This window comes from Haliaeetus leucocephalus, unplaced genomic scaffold (assembly GCF_000737465.1).
Source record: "Haliaeetus leucocephalus isolate CR32 unplaced genomic scaffold, Haliaeetus_leucocephalus-4.0 Scaffold148, whole genome shotgun sequence".
NCBI classification, from domain to species: Eukaryota; Metazoa; Chordata; class Aves; order Accipitriformes; family Accipitridae; genus Haliaeetus; species Haliaeetus leucocephalus.
Window position 1 is genome coordinate 1,621,627 of NW_010972584.1, and position 7,984 is coordinate 1,629,610.

General features: G+C 40.8%; 1 protein-coding gene across 2 annotated transcripts in view; it reads right to left on the reverse strand.

Moving 5' to 3' along the window:
• The window catches only part of PRKCD (protein kinase C, delta), a 69,883-nt gene that overhangs the window by 61,583 nt on the left and 316 nt on the right, over positions 1 to 7,984 (reverse strand). The window lies entirely within an intron of this gene.

The following is a 7,984-nucleotide window of genomic DNA, read 5'->3' on the forward strand; positions in this document are numbered from 1 at the left end:
CTGTATCTTCCTGCTCTCTAGTTCCCTGACAGGATTTTTTCTAGGCAGGACACAAGTGCTGTTTACTGACCCCTGGTTTTACCTGTCCTTCCCTAACCATTGTGCTAGGTTTGAAGGAGCTAGGTAACTGGGGATGCTGGAGTCTCCTTTTTAGCTGAGAGAATGGCAGAAGACATGTTCAAGTGCCGACGGCTCGCTGCATTCAGATCAAAGCAAAACTGGATGCATTTTAGCTCTTAAATTACCTGGAAGAGTTTAGGTCCATATCAAGAAGCACTTGCCACTGGGATGCTGCTTCTTAGATAAATTTGTCAAACAGAAATCATGTCAGTTCCTGTCAGTTATCGAGGAACACAAGCAAATGTAATATGAAAGAGCTCGCACGATTTCCTGACAGACAAATCTGCTCTGGATATTTGGCAATTGGCATCCCCAATTCATTCATTAGTAAGAATATTTGAGTTCAGTGAAGGTCACAGTCATCAGCCACCAGGCACATAAGGAAACAGCTAAACTCTTGAGCAATTCACAGCTCAGCATGAACACAGCATTAACGGACCAGCACACTTGATGTGAAGAAATGTAATCATCATCATTGCTCAGTGAGTGCAAGAACCAGACTATTAAAAAAAAAAAAAGTTTATTTAAAAAAACCCAAACCAGCTATCAATACTGAAAGCATCTATGATCAAATTACTCCTTCACCTGCAGAGATATTTATATGACTGAGGGTTTCAGATCGATTTTTTTTATTTAATCTATAAAAGGAACAGAGTTTGTTATCAAAATGAAAGATCCTGGCAGCACCTACTTGATGCAAGACAGCCATCTGTGCTCTCTCTTACAGGAATATACATTAAATACATTTTTTAAAATAAGCAAGAATAAATCCTACTTTCACAAGAGATTTCCAGTAAAATATTTTGACACACAACTGTGTTCTTTAGCAAATAAAGTATTTTCTCCAGTTCAACAGGCACTAACTAAAATCAGTAACAGGCACTAAAAACCAGTACCACTAAAATCAGTAAGGTACAAAATACTCATTTTGGCTACATAGTCATGCCAGCAAAATGCAGTCACCCAGAGGCATTACAAAACATATCATAAAAATCTTGAGATAAAATATACAGGGCAGTCAGTCTTATATTTCAAACATGACAGCCTTTCAAAGTTATTGCACTATGTCTTTTCATCTTAATTTTCCTTGAGAATACAAGTTAAGAGTATATCATGGGCCCTACTTGCTATTGGCTCTACTGTATCTTCCTACCAAATTTTCACACAGAGGGCTGTTTGAAAAGAAGGGACTGTTTCTTTTAAGAAAGAAATACAAGATTCCTCTTTTGTTCAAACAAGAACTAAATACAGTCTCCTCCTAGAAAAGCATAGTTCAGCCATTGAACAATGTGTTAGCAATAGCTTGGCTACACTGCCTTTGTACTCAATGGGGAATTTCCCGGAGAAAGGCAGACTGCAGAAGCCAAGCTTAACCTTGAGTTTGGCTGCTAGACATTTTTGATCATCTTTTCAAGCATCTATCTACATGTTCAAGCATCTAAATCTTAAAAAAATCTGGCTATAAGTTAAAAAAGCAAAGCTTTACTATCAGAAAGACAAATCTGGTATCACAACCAGGAATCCTTCTTCCTTTAAGCTGTTCCTCATATTGAATATTGATACACTCAATGCACTGAAGTAAATTAGATATTGGTATGATGAGGAACAAAGTGGTACTGACTAAACACTCAGATTTCACAAGCTCCTTAGGCAGAAAAACCATGGCAAAGCTTAAACTGCACTTCCTCAAGAAACCAGAGAATATGATAAAGAATCAAATATACAAACAAGGATTTTATTAGATCTCTAATAAATAAGTGTTGATAAAAAAAAAATTTTTCAAACACTCAGAAAGTAACTTGACACTCGAGTGCTAAAAAAACATGCCGTTTTCTCTCTCTGTCATCTCATCATTACAAACTTGTCACACAGCAAACAACTAGACTAAACCAACGCAGGTCTAGGCTTTCAGCTCCAAATCAGTAGCATGCATGACTTCGTAGCTCAGGGGTGGGGAAAAAAGCTGAGGCTGAAGTTCAGATTTACTGCATATGTTTCAAGATAGTATTTCTAGTGGGTAACCAGACGTAAACCAAGTCTATAAATACTTAAATCATTTATGAGACTGCAAAAGACTAAACATAATGCAAATCAAAGCCACTCATGCACAAATGTAGATTCCATTTTAGAGCTTTTCAGCCATCCAGGAGATGAGAAACAAGATACAAATTCAGATAACTCAGACAACTCCTCTGAGCCCAGTGAGGCGGAAAGGACTTCAGCCCACATGCATCTCTTCAGAAAAGAGGGGCACCCTTACTAAGCTGTTTGGTAAGAGCTTGTTTTAGTAGGGTCTCTTTGCCACAGACACATTTGATGCCTACTGTAATGATACCTTGATCTATTAACCAGTCTCCTAGGAGCTATCCCAACTCCACTCTCACTACTAATGGGTAAAAGTGAAACCACTTGGTTTCACTTCAACCAAATGGGACCATAGTTTGTTGAATATCTATTTTGTTCTCAAAAGTGAGTGGCATCTTGGAATTCAAAATAATCTTGTTCTGGTGCATACAGAGAGGTGCTGCCTTTTTTTTTTTTTTTTTTTTTTTTTTTTTTTTTTTTTTTTGATAAGTTCAATGGTTGGCTGATAAAATGGGAGGAGATGGTAAGCACATACCCACTTCCCTTAGCAGTCAGGCAAGTATCATACAAGGCTTAAAAGCTTAATGTGCATCAGCTTCATGAAGTTATCCGTGATGGTCACTCTCAGACTTTATGGATCATGATTATTATCATATGAATACCAACTATGCTTAAATATCCTTAAATAAACTTTTCCAGATAGAGTATTACATTCAATGGCAAAGAAATTACCAGGAAACGTATTAATTTCAGTAAGAGGATATCACAAATTGTTCTGTGGTGTTACGGGCTTTCTTAGCTTGAGAAATATTTTTAAAGAATTGATTTTATGGCCCGCTTCTTTAAATTGCAACTATTGTATATCTATGCTGCATCACTTCCATCTTCTAGTCAGAAACTATCAAATCTATCATCAATCAGAAAAAAAGCAACAGCTAATTTAACAGGTTCAAAACATAACTTACTTCATGGATGTCAGGGCACCTTTCTGCCACTGAAAGGTAGACATAATTTTCCACTTGCATAAATTTGAATTAAAAAAAAAAAGCCAACAGAAAATAATCTTAAACACACAGATATACACATCAGCTTTCCATTCTCTGTATCAGTGTTACTCGTAATAATAAGAGTCTGGTCTAGATCAGACCAGAAATAAATCTTGCATCATACTTGCCAAGGACAGATTTGTGAGGTCACCAGTACTCCTGTGCTAGATGTCTCATTTTTCTGCCTTTCCTGGTGTCTCTGGTAACAGGAGCAGCACACTGGTGCAGCTTCCAGGCATAAAGGCAGTATGTATAATCTAGGTGGCCCTATAGAGCTAGAGGCAGTACACTACTTCCTACAGAGCAGACTTTTGCAAAATTACTCAAATATCATAAAAAGCAAACGTGGTAGCTCTGGCTTAGAGAGGTAATGCCCCTTTAAGAAAATGTAAAAACTCTCTTACAGGTAGAAATAACTGCCTTTTAAATGAGAATGTAACAAGCCATTTCAGCATTATTTTACCAAGACTGTAAAGAGCTCTCCCAGGCTCACCTCTGTTAACTGCATCTTTGCAAAGCACAGCTACAGGATGCAGAATGATTACTTTTAATGTGCTACCCAAATAGCTCCGAATGGGCACAGGTAGCTTTCCCCATTTCCCTATTCCTGCTCGTTGTCCTTTGGCTCCACAGATTGCTCTACAGAACCAAATTCTGCACTCAGATTATGCAGGTAAAGGAATATTCAGAGAAAGATTACAAATCTTGCCATGGAGCAAGGAAAACAGTTAAAAAAAACTATTGGAACACAAACTCTTTTGGTGCTTTTTAGGCAGCCTTTGGACAGAAACTGATAACCAGGGTGGAAAAGCTGCACTTAATGCAAGGATAATTCCAGAGTAAAAAAAAAATCACATAACCTTTCTCATCAGTGGATGATTAACAGAGGAATTTGGTTCCTAATGAAGTCAGCCAGCCCCCAGACTCCACTGGTAAATCCCTTCTTGTCATCTTTCATATTCAGCTCTGACTCATCTGCAAGAAACATTTCAATCCCTAGCCTATTCCTTTTTTCCTCCATTCTTTTTACAGTAGGTTAAGTATATACTTCATAAATGCAATGAAGGGGATGGTGGACTATAGGTACATAACACATTGGGACTGCATCATGAAGAGACACACCTGCGTTAGCTTTAGGGAACTTAAATACCTGTGTCAATGAACCCAATATAGGCACATACCTCAGTGCTGGCTAACACCTGTAAAGTATTTACACTGTACAGTCCACACTGAGGCTTGTGCCACTGCAGCTTCACTGTAGATTAGCTGGGCTGAAGTGAACTTTGATACATCCACATGTGCTACAGTCTTGCCTCCAGTCACAGTGCAGCTGCAGAGTGAGAGGTGATGAAGGGGCTCCTCTTTTCGGGAGCAGCAGCCAGAGCTGAGCTCAGGCAACACATCCACAGGGCAGAGGATCTATGCCTCTGCACAGAGGCAGGGTGACAGTGAAGTCCTTCAAAGGGAAACCAGGATGGATGGTTAATTTAAACTATTAGGCCCTGAAGTACTCAATTTGACAGAAACTTTAATTGTAATGACTGTGGCTTTTAGACATCAAAAGAGACTCAGAGGCCTGAAAGCTTCTATGCTTTTCCCAGGAAATCAGTTATTTTAATAAAAGATAACATCTTTCCAGGTTTTATTGTTATTTTCTTGATCTATATATATAGCATCAAATAGCCAAGTTCTCGCTGAGAGATTCTTCTAAAGAGTTCTCTTTAACAAAACTAGCTACAAAATTTCCTAAGTTTTCTAGTCTAGAAGTACTTTCTAGTTTAAAAAGAATTCTTTCTGTACAGAGTATCTTTTCAACTATGCTGTGTGATCAAAAAGTCAAAATTATTATGCTATTTCACTGTTCCATTCAATAAGAAAATTATGACCCTACTGTATAATTATGCCTAATAAAAAGGTGGGTTATAATTCATGAAATACAAACTGGAAAAATTTATGAGAATGAGGTCTTGTCTGGTGAGAACAATACAAGAATCTTCCTAATCAATTATCTCACACACATTCACCAAATAGAATTACCTTACGATGTACTGATTAACCACACATACATCATACCTGTGTAACAGAATATAGTTTTCCTATACATTTCTATCAGCCACTGAGTGGCAGCAATTCCTTCATGCCTAAATCTGAATTACAAGATGTAGGATGAAAATTTGAAAGTATTGCTCTTACTTCTTTTATGCTACCTCTAAATTCTTTGGGAGGGAGTGTTGATCTGCTTGAGGGTAGGAAGGGTCTACAGAGGGATCTGGCCAGGCTGGATAGATGGGCTGAGGCCAATTGTATGAGGTTCAACAAGGCCAAGTGCTGGATCCTGCACTTTGGTCACAACCCCATGCAATGCTACAGGCTTGGGGAAGAGTGGCTGGAAAGCTGTCCGGCAGAAGAAGACCTGGGGGTGCTGGTTGACAGCCGGCTGAATATGAGCCAGCAGTGTGCCCAGGTGGCCAAGAAGGCCAACGGCATCCCGGCCTCTATCAGAAATCGTGTGGCCAGCAGGAGCAGGGAGGTGATTGTTCCCCTGTACTCGGCACTGGTGAGGCCGCACCTCGAGTCCTGTGTTCAGTTTTGGGCCCCTCACTACAGGAAAGACGTTGAGGTGCTGGAGCATGTTCAGAGAAGGGCAACCAAGTTGGTGAGGGGCCTGGAGCACAAGTCTTATGAGGAGCCCCTGAGGAAACTGGGGTTGTTTAGTCTGGAGAAAAGGAGGCTAGGGGAGACCTTGTTGCTCTCTACAACTACCTGAAAGGGGGCTGTGGTGAGGTGGGTGCTGGTCTCTTCTGTCAGGTGGCTGGAGATAGGATGAGAGGAAATGGCCTCAAGCTGCAGCAGGAGGTTTAGACTGGATATTAGGAACAATTTCTTTACTGAAAGGGTTGTCAGGCATTGGAATGGGCTGCCCAGGGAAGTGGTGGAGTCAAAAAGCGAGTAGACGGGGTACTCCAGGACATGGTTTAATGGGCATGGTTGATGGTTGGACTCCATGATCTTAAAGGTCTTTTCCAACCTAAATGATTTTATGATTTTTTTTTTCTGTTTAGCATTACATACAACCATACAAATAATGTCTAGTGAAATACCTTGTGTTTCAATTTTTACATTGTCAAAGTTTCAAAAGTTATGTACTTCATTCTGATAATCATATTTCCTTAGAAGTTTTCTATATTCAATTTTACAAAAAGATAACTTTGAGTAAAAATATGTGGATCAAGGAAATTGAAATGCCATCATTTAATCTTTTCTAAAACTAAAGCACAGACCTGTATTTTATTACGAAACCCAAGATAAGGGTGCGAAACAAACAAACAAACAAAAAATCTAAATCTATGTTTTGCAGCCTTATGTTTGCTTCTTTCCTCAGGATTTGCAGGTTCCTATGGTAGTGTCTTGGGGTGACTGAAATCTACCAGTCCAAAGACAAATATCCAATTCTTTAATACAGCCATTTTCAGGAACTAAAATAGACAGGAAATGCTGCAGATATGTTTATGAATTACTTCTTAATGACTTGAGAAACACTTCATAGCCTCTTGTTCAGAAAGCTATAGGTTATAGCTTCCTATTTGATAAGTACAATGCTGCATGGCATTATTTGATAGATGGAAAGCCAAAGAGGTTATTTGCCGGCTTATTATATTGTTAATAAACTAATGACTGTATGAGGCCAAGGCCCAAATAAGATTTAAAAGAAACTAAACACACAAGTGCATCCCAGATTTTGACACAGACTATTTGTAGAGATGTTAAATGTTGTAATTCAGGCTTTAAACAAGTCTCTAAAACTAGGAAAAGACTTAGCATGAGAACCGATCATCCCACACCTGTCTTCTCTGCAGATTCAGTTCTGTCCTCAGAAACATCCAACTGTTAAGAGTCGGGATACACAGCAATATCATCCTTGCACATAAATCTGCAAGAGCTCCTAGGTCCAGATTAACACTCTGCTTTGCGCTACTTGAATAATCTAGAAGTGAAGTGGTGCAACAGTCAGGGCCCACGAGTAAACAGATGTTAGATGTAACCACTGAATGCCATAATCCAATTATTTAAATATTTCATACCCTAATGCACACGGGGAATTCTCTAGCAATGAACTGAAAATTGGTTTTCAAGAGATGCACGCCTGGCATGTACACAAAAGCAACAGGCATTCCTGCTCCTTCATTTCTTATTGTCTGTCGCCATTCAGCTGGAAACCTGATCATTTAAAAGAGCGTGCATTTTATCTGCTTCAAACTCACTGTCGTACAGGAGGCAGAAACAGAGTATCAACCGGCTGGGTGGGGGGAAAAAAGAAAAAAAAAAAAGTTGATGTTATCAAACTTGGTATTGCTGGTACGGGAAAAGTCCCCGTTTCTGTCAAGAACCACACGGATCTCGTTATCCTCACACGGGGCGCGATCCTGTCGCCGCCGCGGTGCCTGCCAGTCCCTCCGGCCGGAGGCTGACAGACCTTCCCCGCTAAGGTCGCGCTTCCCCGCGGACCGAACGAGCCGGCCCCATCCCGCGCACGCCCGAGCTCGGCGACGGGGAGGTTTCGGTGGACAAAGTCCGCGGCCGGGGCTCAGCCGGCCGCCGGGGACTCCCGCCGCAGCCCCTCACCCCCGGGGCGCGGAGCCCAACATGGAGGCGCGCCTGAGGAGGAAGCCCCGCAGCAGCCGGCGCCCCGGTGCCGGAGGCAGCCCCGCCGACTCCCGTCCCGCAGCCCCGCC